At 46.4% G+C, this 16,364-nt stretch overlaps 1 pseudogene; it reads left to right on the top strand.

Annotated features, from left to right (window-relative positions):
* Positions 1-1,600: 1,600 nt before the first annotated feature.
* On the top strand, positions 1,601-2,533 carry LOC120843563 (annotated as a pseudogene).
* Positions 2,534-16,364: the final 13,831 nt, after the last annotated feature.

Below are 16,364 nucleotides of genomic sequence, written 5' to 3' on the forward strand. Positions count from 1 at the left end.
GGATCGATGCCACAGGAGCTCGTCGCAGTGTTAGGACCGCACGAGGGAACAGAGGATCGTGGCTTGGGGTGAAGTGGTGAGCAAGGAAGAGCTTGTCGAAGCCTAAAAGGCAGATGGTTTTTGTCAGCGGGTGTTGGGGAAAATTGCGGAAATGGCAAGCAACACCGGAAACGCTGGCGGTCAATTTAACGAACATATTGATTCATACCTGCTGGGTCAAGACGGCTTATTGCTCCGCTACATTCCAACAATCGACGACGAGGAGGGGAACGACTTTCCGTTCAGGATGGTGATTCCTAGGAGGCTACGGAGGCGGTTTATCGGATACTTCCATGACTCGGCTTTGGCTGGTCATGGCAGCGGCAGCAAGACTTTTCAAAAGTTATGTCGCGTCGCGACCTGGCCGGGGATGAGACAGGACACACTCCGATACGCCCGTAGCTGCCCAGCCTGCCAGAAAGCGAAGCCGCGAGGGGGAAAGCCCCCAGGCCTGATGCAGCCTGTAGTGAGTCACTACCCGTGGGAGATGGTTGCTTGCGACATCATCGGCCCACTTCCAAAAAGTCCCCGTGGGAACCAGTATTTATTGGTAATAACCGATCATTTCTCAAAATGGGTGGAGTTACACCCGCTGAGGAAGCTGGTCTCGGAGCGCATCTGGGAGAAGTTGTTGGAAACTTTCATGCGCTTCGGTACACCCACGTGTCTCATCAGCGATAATGCTAGCTATTTTACCAGCAGAGTGTTCACTGACTCCTGCTTGGCGCTAAACATAAAGCACAAAAGGACGACACCATACCATCCTCAGGCTAATATCACTGAGAGAGTGAACCGAAACTTGAAGAGCATGCTGATCACACTAACGGAGAGACACAGGGACTGGGACGAACACATTGTCGAGATGGGTTTGCAATCCGGACGACCGTGAACAGATCTACTGGGTTAACGCCGGCGCTTCTAAACTTGGGTAAGGAGCTATCGTCTCCGCTGGAGAACGGGTTACGAAATAACCAAGGTTCGACAGAACGCCCACTCTCTAAATACGCGGCGGAGTTGAAAGTTCGCCTTTCGAATGCGTTGCACGACGCCAGAGAGAACTTTGTTGCAGCAAGGATCGAACAGGCGGCCCAGTACGATAAGACTCATCGTCACCTGGAATACAAGGTGGGGGACTTGGTCCTCAGGAGAACCCATCCTTTGAGCAATGCAGCGAGCGGATTCGCAGCCTCACTTGCTCCGAAGTGGGAAGGGCCCTACGTGGTAAAGGTACGACTGTCACGTCTTACCTACAGGCTCGCTCAGGAAAGTGCAAGCGAGGAGTCTGGCCTGGTCCACATTACAGACCTGAAAAAGTACCATCTTCGTGATCGGGATGACGATGAACGAGAACAAAACGAGGAATCCTTCGTTCCGCGTGACTCTCGCGCGCGACCGGCAACGCGGCCTAAGCGCGGTAGCCGAACAATGCGCGAACCCGTCGGTGAGAGATCCGATAGGTGCTCTGCGCGGCGCTATAATCTGCGGCCTAGAACTTGATCTAATCTTTGCAAGATGTTAATAGAGCTTGTTCTGTCCAGAAATGCCCCCCGGAGGAACCAGAATGGGCGCCGCCATCCGGGAAGACGACCTTCCACTTCCCGGGATACCGGCGGAGCCAGCCGGCCCAACTCCCAGGGTGGTCAACCCTTCCGGCAGAAGACCAGTCAGCCCAGCGCACCGGGTGGCCAACCCGTTCGGCAAGAGAATGGCCAGACAAGCCGACAGGGTGGTCAACCCGGTTGGAGGGGGAACGGCCGGACCAACCAACAGGGTGGTCAACCCGGTTAGCAAAGAGCAAGACGAACCAACCGTCAGGGCGGTCAACCTGGTTGGCAGAGACGGGGTGAGCAATCCCGACGTCGACCACGTCAACGAAGGCAGGGCGGCGGAGACGCGGAGGACCGGAGAGTCCCAGGGACACGCTGAAGGACGAGGTGCTGAAGATTATGCCGGTGCAGAAGCAGACGCGTGCCGGCCAGCGCACCCGCTTCAAGGCCTTTGTGGCCATTGGGGACTTCAACGGCCAGTGCTCCAAGAGCTCCAAAGAGGTGCCAGTCCTGCCAAGTGCTCCCAAGAGGTGGCCACGGCCATCCTTCAAGCCATCATCCTGGCATAGCTGTGCGTCATCCCCGTCCGTAGCGGCTATCGTGGAAAGAAGAGCGGAAATCGCCGCACCGTACCCTGCAAGGTGCGTGCTGATGCGGCTGATCCGGAGCCCCGCGGCACAAGCACCGTGTCCGCCCCAGTGCCCAAGAAGCTGCTGCACATGGCGGGCATCGAGGACTGCTACACCTCGGCCCGCGTCTCGACGGCCACACTGGGCAACTTTGCCGAGACCACCTACCTGGCCATCCAGCAGACGTACAGCTACCTGACCCTGGACCTGTTGCGGGAGCGAGAGCTCATCAAGTCCCCCCACCAGGAGTTCACCAATCACCTGATGCACGTCCACCGCCACCAGCAAGGCGGAGATGGGCGACTTGGAGTCCAGTGACTCGTTCCAGGGACTCCGGATGCTCCGGACCCCCCCGGAGTTTGAGGCTTGAGGGGAGGGGAGTGTGGGAGACAACGAGACACGCTGAACGTGGATGGACGGCCCCGTGAGCGGCGAGGAAGAACAGAAAGGGACGCTCGTGGTAGGTGCGCGTGGACAGAGTTCGAGGGGCCGTGACGAACGAAAGAGGCGGTGCTGAACAAGCCCAGGCAAGACCCGGACCACAGGGCAACCGTGGCCTTCCACAGCATCGACGGCACAATTTGAGTATTTATAAAGTGTTTGTCTATGATAGCGCTCCTTGTGTGACTTCCTCGGAGCGAGTAGAACTCGGCCTGATCGGGAATTGGCAGGCGACCCACAATGGCTAAGCAGAAACTTTCGGCTCGAGAAGATGGCAACCCAGCTGCATGGCCATCGTGTGACAGAAAATTCTTATCGCGGTAGTGCAAACGTATACTGGCCTAGTCGCAAGAGGTTGTTCCAATCAGACAGATCAGATGCTATACATGGCTGTTTTACTGCTTTGCCTCGTAGGTATCAAAAGTGTGTAGCAAATATTAATACACACCGCCGCCCGAGAAGCGAATTCGCCGCGATTCACTGAGTTGCAGCGGTGTTTGCAGCGCAAACTCAAAACAAGCCCCCCCCCCCCCCCTCCCTTTCCCCTTATCTTCTGACTCCAATCTCGGTGGTGTGCATTGCAAGGCGTGCACGGTGCGGAAGCGTTGTGGAAGCTTATCGTAAGCCCGCGCTGAGCAGGAACAAACTCAGCTATGGCAGCCTAAAAAGGTTTCGGAGTCTTCGACGAACAGCGTCGACGCACATTTTCTTCAATCTTCAACTGGTAAAAGCGCACGCCCAAATTGCGTAGTGGGTTGTTTGCGCAACCCACAGCATAGCAAGGTGTGTTCGGCACTGCACAAAGATTCCAGTCCCTTGGGCTATTTGCACTTCGGCACCACGACGCGCTTCAGAGAGCAGGGAATCATTAATCTTCGTGCGGGATTGCTGAGGATGGCGCACGAAGATGGCACACGGCTGACAAACGTCGGCCGCTAAAGCATAGCCTAACAAGCAGAACTCGTCCGCTGGAAACGCTGAAAACGAAGCGGGAAAGCACGGTGAAAGAAGTCGCGGTACGATCAAGGAACCTTCTTGAGTACGGAGATGACGTCGCGGTACAAGGTAGCTCGACCAACAGCCAACCCGCTGAGTGCCCGTTGAGAAGTTGGATGTCGCATTTTTTTCTTTAAATATCGGCTTTAGAATGATCGCGGTTTTACATTAGTGGAACATTTTTTAGCAGTGCTCGTGTTTAGTCTCCGTGAATCGATATCAGTAATTTCTTTGGGTCCGACTTTTGGCCGGAGCTACCATTTGTAAACACACAATGTCTGTTCATACGGTGGAGGGGTTCGATCAAACAACCTATGAACGATACGCTGACACGACTGTAACGACAGAGTTACCGCGATAAATGTTCGCCCTACATAGCAAGAAATAAAGAGCAAGGTGCACCCATTTCGGTAGGCCATTATGAGTCACGTGGTTTTCTGTGCGGCTTTGTCGTTGCTGCCGTTTTCGTTGCTGTTGAGACCGCCAAAACAACTTCCCTCGCTTTACTTCAATGGTCATCGCGCCAAACGCTGACAACAATTTAATGTATATACTGCAGCCTGTAGCCTAACAATCACATTGAGTTGGTGCTTTTATACTTCTATGTGAAGCAGACGCGGGGACCGATCAACCCCAGCAACCTAAAGAAATAACAGCTCCCTTACGTTTCTTCAATTTATTGTACTATCATAGCCTCCTCTATCCTGACGAAGCCTGGCAGGTCGCCACGAGAAGCGGCCACCGAAATTGAAAGGGTACAGCGGCAGACAGCGGATGAGAGGAGAGCCACGTGGCGGGCGCCCCGCTGAGGTAAGACGCCGAAACACACTTCTCCAGAGCAATGGAATGTCCGTTCGTGCTCCTCGCATTCCTTGCGCTACAGCTTCTTTTCTCCTCAGGTGTGAAAATCATGTTTCGGGTCCTCGCCGCTGCAAAAGCTGTGCGCTGGCGTTCAGGTTTCTCGAGAAATGCTCTGTGCTACCAGACCCTCGCGCTCCAGATCTGGGAACGGCCACTCTATGGCTCCATCGTCGAACTGCCAGGCTTTGTGAGTATAGAGGAGGCTATGGTACTATAGGGAGTATTCACTGGACGCCATATTTGTGGGTGCTGTTTAGAGCGCATGCTCAGAACGAGCTCACATTAATAGGTTGCTAAGACCGGCAATTTTCATGGTGTGGAATGCACGTGGCAAAAGAACTGTGGAAGCTCGCCGTTAGCACGCGATTAGCATTCGCGCACACAGCTATGGCTGCCAGTGAATACTCCCTATACTCCGTTTCAGCTAAAGTTGAAACCAGGGTGTAAGATAGACAGGTGGGGAAACGGACCATAGAAGCCTACCGCAGCGCCGTGACCTGATTGTGTACTCGTCTGCTTGCGGCGCTTGCGGGTACCCCCGACTTGCGACAGATGGCGCTGTGGCGAGAAGGAAAAAATTGGAATCGGATTTGCATGGAACTCTGTGGGAGACTACACAGAATAAACCGAGAACACGACAGTCCTCCATTAAAAATCCACGAGAAACAATCTCCGTCAGTTTAGCCGATCGCCAGCGGTCGCCCACCCGAAGTGAGAGTTCGCGGTGCTCCACATAGATGGCGCCACAGAAAAAAAGAAACCCGAGGGGGACACAATCCGGTTGCTCATTTGGCTCTCGTTTCCTCACCTGTCTATCTTACACCCTGGTTGAAACGCAGCCGATGCTACAAGCGCGAGCTCGGTGCTTTCAGCATCTCTGCAAAGCACGCGCGCTCGTGCAGTGTAAGCACTGTTCGGGGCAACATGCTCGCACTTGTAGCATCGGCTGCGTCTGAACTTAAACTGAAACGATTTCTTTATTAGCGGCGAGATGTTTTGGTGGCGCCCTCATATGGTTCCCCCTTGTCACGTCATTACCTTGCAAACAACAAGTTCGAGGGTGTTTGTAAATAGCATGATGGAAGCTTAAAATCATTGCACTCTCAAAGGAACACTGCCAACACCGTCAAAATTAAAGTTCTTTCATTCCTCTTATTTCGTCAATGACAAATCCCCTTTCCGACGTCATAGTCAGCGTTCGGCCAATCGTGGAAGGCCGACCACAGCGACGCTTTCGGTCGCGCACGTCGCCAATAGCTTCTCTTTCCCCCAACACACAGAAATACACCATAATTTATTCGGGCTGTGAGTTATTTAGCAGGACGTTTTGTATGCTCAATGGGCCGAGCAGAGTATGTATCATGTCTTTGGTACACTGCTTCGCCAGACTTTATTTCATTTCTTGACCGTCAAGATTTGAAGTTCGTAAATCGCCGTAAAGCTCGAAAAAAAAAATACTGTTTATTGTGCCAAGAAATCATCACGGAGTTCAAACTTTTTGTTAAAAGGCCCCTAAAAAGAAAACAAAATTTAATTGTGTGCCTGGCACACGGGTGTCGAAAAATAAATTTTACGCGAAAAAATAATTTTTTGAGTAAGATTGACGGCGAGAGATTTATTTGAAATTCTGCGCGCAAAATTCATGACGTCGCAGGTCCTCCCGGAATGACGATCTCGGTCGTGAAGGCGAAGCCGATTCCCCTGTCCTCCACGCGCCCGAAACGCCGATAGAGAAAACGACCGGAAAGGAGCTGACTGCCGACGGCTAAATCACGTCTCGCGCCGTCAGTATTGCTCTATTTTTATTTTTTTTCACGTAGAATTAATTTTTGACACGTGTGTCCCAACCAAACTGTTAACAAAAAATTTTAAGGGGGTTTTAAGGACTGAAAATTAAGCGCATAAAATACGGCCGCTCGTTAAGTGAAAGTAATTTCGACTGCTGTTCGAATTTTGGGAACCTCATACAAACATATGCATATTTTATAATGTCGGCTGTCCTTTCCGCATAATTCCCTCATAATTTCATTGTTTCACGTATGCCAACCCCTTTCATAAAAAAAAAAAGAAGAAAATCAGAAAAAAAGCCCTTGGAACGACGCGAGGAGCTGCCGCAAACAGACTGTAAAATTGGGAGTGACAAAAGGAGATATGGACTTGTTCTAACCTCAATCGCAAAAAAAAAATGCTATAAAAATTGCACAAATCATATGAAAACCCACACGCACATCCTTGAAAGACATGAAAAATGAGGTCAAAGTGTAATTGATGAAACTACTTTTTTTCTTCTTTTTTTTTTAGCGGGAGCAATAAAAATTGCGCGATAGAAGGGGAAAAAAAAAAGCAATGCCAAGAATGCAGGTGTTTTTCCAAACGCAAAAGCAATTGAACCATAAGAACTGGACGCTGCAGCGTATACACTCCGTAATAAAAAAATGAAAATAAAAAAATATTTAGGAAAGAAAGCCTGTTCGTGCATACTGCTCCGCATTTCAACAAAAAAAGTAGGAAACACTTTTTTTTGTGTGTGATGCAGACGTACAGATATGCGTGAAAAAGAAAAAAAAATAATAATGCACAGTGGAGAGAAAGCCAACACAAAACGTAAACGTTCCTTTTTTTTTCTTTTTTTTTTTTTTTTTTGTGAAACGTTTTTTAAGCACTTTTGAATATCCCATTCCACGTTTCGTCCCCTTTGTCAGCGGACTTTTAGTTAACCCTACTCAGCTCCGAAATATTTTTTTTTCTTTTTATGCAGGAAGGAAGTGTAATTTCTTGTGTGTTATGCGCTTCTTAACTAAATATGTTCAAGAAGAAGAAAAAAAGACCGACAAAGCTTAGCGTGCGTTCTACGTTACAAAAAAAAAAAAAAGGTCATGCCAGGAAAACATTTCGAAGGCTGCAAAAAGTAGTGAAATGAGGACAAGTATATAAACTCCGCGAAAAGCTGGAAGCAACGTGGTGACGTAAGTACTAACGTTTTGTTCGAAAAAAAAATAATAACACAGTATATAACACAGTATAGGTGTATATGTAGATGTTAAACAAACTGCAGTGGAGTAGCTGGCACTCCACAGTGCCAACATATCTAACAATGCTCATTTATTAAAGAATATAATATAATATATTATAATATAATATAATATAATATAATATAATATAATATAAGGCATCGGCCTATACGCAGCCCAAGTTCGTCTGCTTGTTTTGCAGGGGTTGTGGTGACGTCAGAACAACACCGAGCTCCGACTGCCCGTGATTGGACGGATAGTGGGTAGACGTCAAAGCAAGCTGCCTCGAGGTCTACCCGCTATTCTTGAATCAGAGCCAATCAAAGCTCCGCGCGTTCTGACGTAACCAAAACGCCTGCAAAAGAAGCAGACGAACTTGCGCTCCTCATGCTTACTGACAGCAAAGGAAACAAACGGCGTGACTTATTATGTTCATTATTCTTTTTTCGTGATTGGTTCTTCGCCGGTCTCACCTTCCACTGCCGCAATCTGATTGGCTGCGGGGCGATAATGAGATGCTCATGTGTCGCTCTGCAAGGCAGAAAATCCTCCTCGCCTTGGGGGAGGAGGAAAGAGGTAACGGTGGACAGGGTAGAAGGGTAGAGAGCAGGAAGCGGGGGAGATGTGGAAAGCGCGAACTGGTCCTCGGTCTTTAAGCTGCTGCAGTGACGTCACGTACATGCTGAAAAGTCGCACACGCGTGTGGGATGAAGCCATCTGAACGTATATATATAAAGAGAAAGGCAAAGCTTACAAGTCATCCACGCGTGTGGATAAAACCAGCTGAACATAGAGAGAGAAAGGCAAGGGCAACTGGGAGATGAAATGGGTCGGGGTCATCCAGAACCGTGATGACTCCCCCGACTTTGCTCGGCTCTATCCAACCCCTCGTGTTTGGCCTGGACAGCGTAGCGGACGCTGGATCCGTCCCCAGCCAATCTGCAGCGCTGCAAATACACATGGCGCGATCAGGCGCCATGTTGCGTCGCTGCGCCGCTTCCGAAGCTCACGTGACTCTCGCAACGGCACGGGATTGGCTGAAGAGGTTAATGTGAGAGTATTGTCTTTCAAAGACGAAACACGATTTGGACAGTGCCTGCAGACTCTCGTTTGTATGATATAGTTAGTGGAGCTGCAACTTCATAGACTTTTTAGCTCTGTATTAGTCTCTGCCGTTTTTAAAGGTTTTAGAGCTCTTGGACGTGCACAACTTTCTAAGACTTTTTTTTTTTTTTTTTTTTTTTGGGGGGGGGGGGGGTGATTTTAGACTGTATTTAAGGCTAAAAGACGCACAGAACAGCCATTCCGCGTTTTTCAACTTTATGCCAAATACTAAAGTAAGCTTTTTATTATTATTATTTGTTGAAGGAACACTGACAGAGTGCTTATGCTCGCCAAGGTTTTTATTTGTACATGACGTGTAAGAGCCCGAATACCCACAAATCAAATCGGGGCTCGAAATTCGTTTTCTTTCCGCCTGAAATCCGCCGATCGAGAACCGGCCGGTTTGAGTCGCGCTCACTCTCTTCATTGTGGTCACGTGCCGTTTTCTATGGTTTAGACCAGGGTGTCGAACCGGAACCGAACCGAACCGAAAACCGGAACAGAACCGTTATTTTTAGCCGAACCGGAACTGAACCGAACCGAAATCTTCGCCGCCATCTTGGAACTGAACCGGAACCGAACCGAAAAAAATTATAACGGTAACCGGTTCAAAACGGTTCAAGGTAATATTTCTTTTTTTTTCTTTTTGTTAGTATCACAAAATGAACATATGGGAATAAAAAATTGGCGGCTGTATTTCTATCTATTGATCAAATCGTCATATAGAGAATTCCAATGTATGATAAATTGTGGGTTTTCGTGGCACCTTTGTATTGGCACTAGGATTAACCAAGTGTCACGTTGTCACGTGACGTCATGGTGTCAGTACATGTTGTCAAGTAATGTCACGTGGCCTCGTAACGTCACGTGACTCACTGCATCAAGTCGATTTAATTTGAGGAAGTCATTAGATGCATTAACCTTGTTCACAGCATGACGTAACATGACATCACGATTTCGCTCCGAGGGTCACGTGACACCGTGACGTAGGCGATTTTCATAACCCCTAGTCGAGTGCTCGGGTTCATGACAATCAGCAATCGCCAAACATTTGTGTTGGATCGTGTCAATTAAATATGATAATTAATAGCCTAACTGTAACAATATCTGAAGCTCTGCCCAAGCTTTTGCTTTCCAAACCCTAGCCGCCGAGGGCATGGCTGTGACAAACACTGGTGGTATATAATTAGCGTCAGATCACGTGGCCGCTTGTTCAAATTGCGAGTTGAGGAGATAGCGACAGCTGTCTCTGTCCTTTATTTTCCTGCATCTGTTATTAGGGGAAAACTAATGGATGTTTTCGCACGCTATCAACGTTAGGGGTTATTTCTTAACACTATTTATTGAAAGTACAAAAAAATGTTGCAAGACCAATTTTACGTTATTGAGGCACCGAAACATTTTTTTGTTGTTGCTGAACTGCATCCGAGAAATGTCCTTGAGAATAGAAGTTCTGAAATGACTACATGCGACTGATTAATGTGACGTTACATAGAACTACACGTGTGTACGGAAGGAATACCTAAAAAAAAAAAAAAAAAGATATTTTAGCGACCTCAGAGGAACAGCCGAAGGTTGGCAGTCGCGGTAAATCTCACACGAGCGTTGTTCTCAAGTTATTGCCCAAGTTTCGACCCCTCTATATTTTGTTTAAATGAGCTATAACATATTTCTATACATTACTAAATACTACTCAGGATCACTCCCTAACGCTAATAACTGATTGAACTTGGCTTTGCTGATTTTTCTAGGCCATGGCAGTCGCCAAACAGTTAGAGAAATATGAGCATCGTTCATCCCCTCAACTCGGAGCCAGAAGCGGCCACGTGGCCTGGCGCCTATCTTATGCTGCCAACGTTAATCATACCCCCGCGCTAGGGTTTTAAAGGACGAAAACGCGTGCTGAGCTCCAGGCATTGTTAGAGTTGGGCTATTCTCATCACCGCAGTGGTTGGACACGAGCCACTGCCCGAGTGTCCACCTAGGCATTGATTGTTACGAGCCGATGTCCAGTGCTGACGCAGTTCTCGTGTCCAATCCATGAGCCGTGCTCGACTGTCGACCAGGCGGGTGTTTTCAATCCCACAATTACGTCATCAATCTTTGGGACGGCAAGAAGAAATAATCTCGTTTAATCTTCGCAATTTCACCACGACGAAGAAGCTTCTGAATCAGCGGCGGCCTGTGCGAGTACACTTGGGCCAGAGGACCAGTACGCCTCGGAAAGGTCATGAACATTCCAACCCGATATCGTTTCATATGACCCCTTGGAACTTCACAGGGTGCAAAATAAAAGCAATGAAGGGTTGCGGTTAACAAGTGTCAAATAAAATTGTCAAATTAACAGACACAAACGAAGGAGGTAATTCCTCAGGAATACTTTCAGTCTTTCCACTCTGGTGACGACCAATAAAGCTGTACTATGATTGGAATGAAGTAATGGCCGGCCGCAAGTCGGTAAGCCAGAATGGAAAGGCTGGAGGGGTTGCCAAACGGCGACGGCAACCAGACAACCGGCAAGCGGGTTGTCTGGTTGCCGTCGTCATTTATATATGGCGGAGTTTAGTATCATCATTCGTTTGTTGACGGACACGACACTGGGAAACTAGCCCTTAACAGCACGGCTGTATAAAGAAGTGCGTCTGTGTGTATGTGTGGAGGGGGGAGGGGGGAGTTTTAAAAGCATACTGTGTTTAAAGGTTCCTCTTTCCTGCCATCTTTGGCGCAGACCAAAAAGCGTGACCGCGGAAACTATTTTGTTTGCAAAAACGCTCTTGACAAAAATCACGTTTTTGTCGTGCCGGGCGCTCGCGCCGTTCCTCACGACGATGCACTACGAATACTAATACGTGCCTTTCAAATACTTTGCTTTCACTGAGCTTGAACCTCCTGCAGCGTGCCTTTTTCACCGTCGAATTCGATTTTTTCAGCAAGAAGAAATCAGAATGACCACCAGTCTACAGTGTTATGACATCACGTGCATACCATGCTCAATAGTTCAGCTTTCTGTTGAAATGTGATGCTCGCAACACTAGCAATAAATGTCCTAATTGTAAAGTTGTGCAGTATTTATAGCAGTTTTGCGATGATAAACGGCAGCCTAGAGAAATGTTAGAGCGCATGACTACTCTAGCATAGTGTGTAAAGTGAGGGCCCAAAACCAAATATAACATTAGCCTCCCGAGGCAGTATTTCGCGAAGTTTCAAGCTCATGCAAGCTGATGAAATGTGATTTATACTAAGATTTTAAGAATCTTTGTCTGACCTTCGCGATATTTATGCAAAATCATGAATTTCATTGCGCGCATCTTTACGCATCTCTTTTTGCAGTGAGGCGTTCTGCAAGGAATTATTTGGAAAAAAATAACATTAATTATCTCTCTCTTTTTAAGCATTTCGTGCATTTGACTTCCAATCCATTATGTGAGCACAGAGTCTTTTTAGCAAACCCTGCAATCCGATGTTTCACAACTGCCAATCAACCAAGCAGAAAAACACTTTTACGCAGACTCCACAGCTCGCGTAGTTTCGAGTATCGTCCTTCAGCATCGGTCTCAAGCGGTTATGAGAACTTTATAAAGTAAAATTCATTGATCAATATAAAATATATTTAATTACTAACTAAATATTTGACGAAATAAACAGAGGGCCGACCACTCTAAAGCAATGCCCCCCAAATTATTTGAAAGGTGTTCCGCCAATCTTTTCCGGCGTTTTTATCCTCGACAGGCACGTTTTAAGTGATATGGGGCGGCCTTACATACATTTCTGCTTTTGAAGCTAATTTAAATAACTATGTGTTCCTCACACACTTAACTTCTCAAACATATAGAATTCTGTTATTGCCTCTTTTATGTGGTGAAGATTACTTTTATGGGTCTGTGTGCTGGACAAAAACAAAGCAAACAGGGGCGCGCGTCGGAACTATGACGATTACGCACGCAAACCGTCAGAAAGTGTCCAATTAAGTAGCTGCCATGTCGAGTAGAACGTGATATACTACTTCGTTTTACTTATCAAAAAAGAATCTTAAAGGACGCTTAAGCTTCGTCTTTAAAAGTGGAACGCGATAGCGTCAACGGGTCTCGTCTGCATCGCATTCTCATTTGCGCGCAAGCGTGCCTCGCGTGGCGTCTGACTCGCAACCAAAGGGTCTTGGGTTCGAATCCCGCCTAAAATTCTTATCTTTTTTTCTTTAAGGCAAAGGAATTACTTTCAAAAGTAAAATCATTTGAAACATACGGCGACCTTTAAATCACATTACATGTCATGTTTTAATCACTCATTCCACGCGTGATGTCACGTTTCACGTAAGCCTTGTAAGCTGTTTGAAAATCTTGCGCGAGGATATGTAGCTCTGACGTCATGAACCTATCGACCAATATGGATTTTCTCGTCACGCCACCGGCATCGGATTTCCTGCGACATGAGCTCCTTAACGCTATCGTGTAAAAATCAATTACCAAGGGTGATGCTCATTTGCAACTTAAATTGTCCGGCATCTTGTCAAGAACAACCCTCAACAGGCAGGCTATGCCGCTTATTCTGCATAAGAAAATGTTCACTTGGACAAGCGCTGTTTTGGGCCAGATTTGATCTGAGTTCGAAGGTGCGTATAGATTAGGGTGAACAATTGCGATTACTTCTTGCTGCATGATTAGTCGTATGCATGCGGTGCTGAGTGTAAACAATGTTTGGTTAGAACAACAGGCATTTGGATTGCAGCTCGGTGTTTCTATAAAAGATAGACTGAAAGGAATTATCCTAAAACTTTTGTTACATTTTGAAAAGTTCATTGCTTTTAGCTCAGTAGGGTCGTCATCATATACATATATATTGTGAAGTGTATTTCGTAAACCTTATTTTATGATATATATGGCCACCGAGGTGCTCATTTCATAATTTTATGTGATGCAATTAATTCCTTAGTTCAAGGACACGATTTCACTTTAATACTGTGACACAAAGTTGTACCAATCACGGGTATCTTAGACGACCTGCCACACTTTGCGACAACATTTTATACCGCGTAAATAGATCAGCTTGAACTTTAGAATTTTATTTAAACACAAAGAAATGACAAGAAAATATAGTATAGTTCTAAATTAGAAGCTAATCTATTTGGAGGTATGTACCAACAAGCTCAACCTTTTACTCTTGTACTTAAACATTTCGATTCAGGTAAAATATATTTTACTCGTAAACAAAGGGATGTATGAACACGACGTCATGTATGTTAATGTAGATTTTCTTCTACTCTTGCGTAGAAATTAAATAACTGAAATTAATATTTTTGGTACCTAAAAACAAAAGTAAATTGCACGGACGAGCGAAGAAACTATTAGTTAATCGCTTCACGGCGTAAATAGTGTATATTGCCAGAACAACGCGGAAAATACGTATATTCTCAATTTAGTGGTTCAAACCGGTTTGAACCGGTTCGAACCGGTTTGAACCGTTGTTTTTGCTCCCCGGAACTGAACCGGAACCGAACCGAAAGCCGTGAACCCGAACCGGAACCGAACCGATAAAAATTTCGATTCGACACCCTGGTTTAGACACAATCACCAAAGGTAATAAAAGTCGTGGGTCATCGAAGGCACGCACTCAATTTAAGAAATAAAACAAGAGAAGATATAATACCCATTTTTTTGTGGATTAAAGTTGCAAATACGCTGATCGAATGAAAAAAAAAAAAAAAAAAGCTGCACAGCCCACGTGACTTTCAGTAACTTTCTGCTCCTCTATACTTATTTTTCCTCCGCACTCAAGTTTCGGTTTCAAGCAGTTGCGTTTTTTTTTTTTTTTTTTTACTTTATTAAAAGTATATGTGACGTTGTAGCAAAATATTGAGTGGATTCGGACACCATAATAAATCGCCTGACAAAATATATATATATTTTTTTTAATTTGAGAGTGGTCAGTGTTGCTCAAGTGCCAAAGTTGGAAAAGTTGTCGAATCTCTAAGTGCAAACGCAATATTCCTTTTTCTTTCTTTTTTTTCCATTTTTGACTCTACTTTTAAACTGTCAATCTGCAATCATCCGATCGCTCGGCAAATTAAGAGCCATTACTCACCATCTCGGATCCGGTACAATGACCGGGATAAGAACTTTCGCATCTCCCGAACGAAGTGTTTTTGTTTGTTTGTTTTTCTCCCATAATCTATACTTGCCATCTCCGCTGTCTTCCGCCGATCGATCGTGATCGATCTGGCAGCAGTTTAAAAAAGGTCCACCACCCCCACTCAAAAGACAGCCTCCTTGATCTCGGTACCGCCCGCGGAACGCCGTAGCGCAATGCTTTCGACGGCTCATACCAGGAGTCGAGCGGGGAAGCCGACCACTCCCCCACTCCCGATTTTCCCCCATCCACCCTTTCCTTCTCCTTCTCCCTTTTCCTTGATATATCCCCTCCCCTTTCACCGTGGTGTCGCCCAAGCTAATGAGGCTGAAAAAAATGCCTTCCGCTCAACTGTACTAAACGTAGACTATGACCATAGGCGTGTCAAGCTGTCACGTGACTCCATAGAGACATCTCGTCACGTGACAAGTACGCTTCCCCAATAAATATAGCAAGAACGTACACGCTAAATTTAGAAGTAAAACAAAAAAAAAAAAGATCCTTCTTCCGTGAGGCTACTACTGTACATCTAGACGCAGACGACGCTACGAGCTGATGGAACCAAGAAGACAACATGAAAAGAGCACCTTTATAGTGTTCGTCATGTTTCTGTACCTGTTCTGTCATCGCTGAACCGATCACAAACAAAAAGGGCCAAGTGATTGGCGCTTTCGACGCTGCATGATTAGCCCCATTAGCTCATAGCATCGGTTACGAGCTTAAAACGAAGTATAAGAAGCTTAGACCACACTCTCAAGAAAAAAGGGTGTAAAAGGGTGTATCGTTACACCCTTTGTCCTTATAATACACCCCAAAACTTCATTTCGACGTACAGTGCCCTATGGCCGAAGAGACGACCCCAAATTTTACGAGGGGCTTGATAACGGTTCAATATAACTTTTTCAATAGCTAAAGTATGTATCAAAGGCCACATAAAAGAAAACACCGAGTTTTTACAGTAGGGCCAAGAAAACCACGATTATTTTTTTTTCTTTTTTGTTGTTGTCAGTAAAACGTACATTAGCTATTTTAATAAGTCGTACCACACGGCTATCAAATCCCCCGTAAAATTTGGGGCAGTCTGTTCGACTGCAGGGCGCTGTACATCGAATTGAAGTTTTGCGGTGTATTATAGGGGACAAAGGGTGTAGGAATACAGCCTTTTACACCTTTTTTTTTTTAGAGTGCAATGTGGCAATAGTGCAAGCACAACGCTAGAGGAAGGGCCCCGCCATCAATCAGTTAGAAAAAGCCACTGAGGTGGTTAAACTCCTTTGCAAGTTAAACACGTTTTGCACGTTACGTCATCGGACGCCATGCTGGTTGCCATTCCTAAATGGTATTTCCGAGAAAAACGAATGGGTGGTGGGAAATGAGCGCTGCAGGAGGTACGAGCTCAGCAGCAAAGCCGCCACAATGGCGGCACATGTGGCGTACGCTCATTCTCTGTCCGAATTAGGGTGCCTTCATGTGCGCTTTGCTTAGGGTGGAGACATCTGGCCATTTTGTTCCCAGTTTTACATATATTTTTTGTTCAGAAGCGCGCGGAAGAGCATGTCCCTGCACGCGTCTCTGGCGCTGACTGTGCTATGGCGACATTTTGTTTTCGTCGA

Source organism: Ixodes scapularis, unplaced genomic scaffold, assembly GCF_016920785.2.
Source record: "Ixodes scapularis isolate PalLabHiFi unplaced genomic scaffold, ASM1692078v2 PGA_scaffold8__174_contigs__length_109621045, whole genome shotgun sequence".
Classification (NCBI taxonomy): Eukaryota; Metazoa; Arthropoda; class Arachnida; order Ixodida; family Ixodidae; genus Ixodes; species Ixodes scapularis.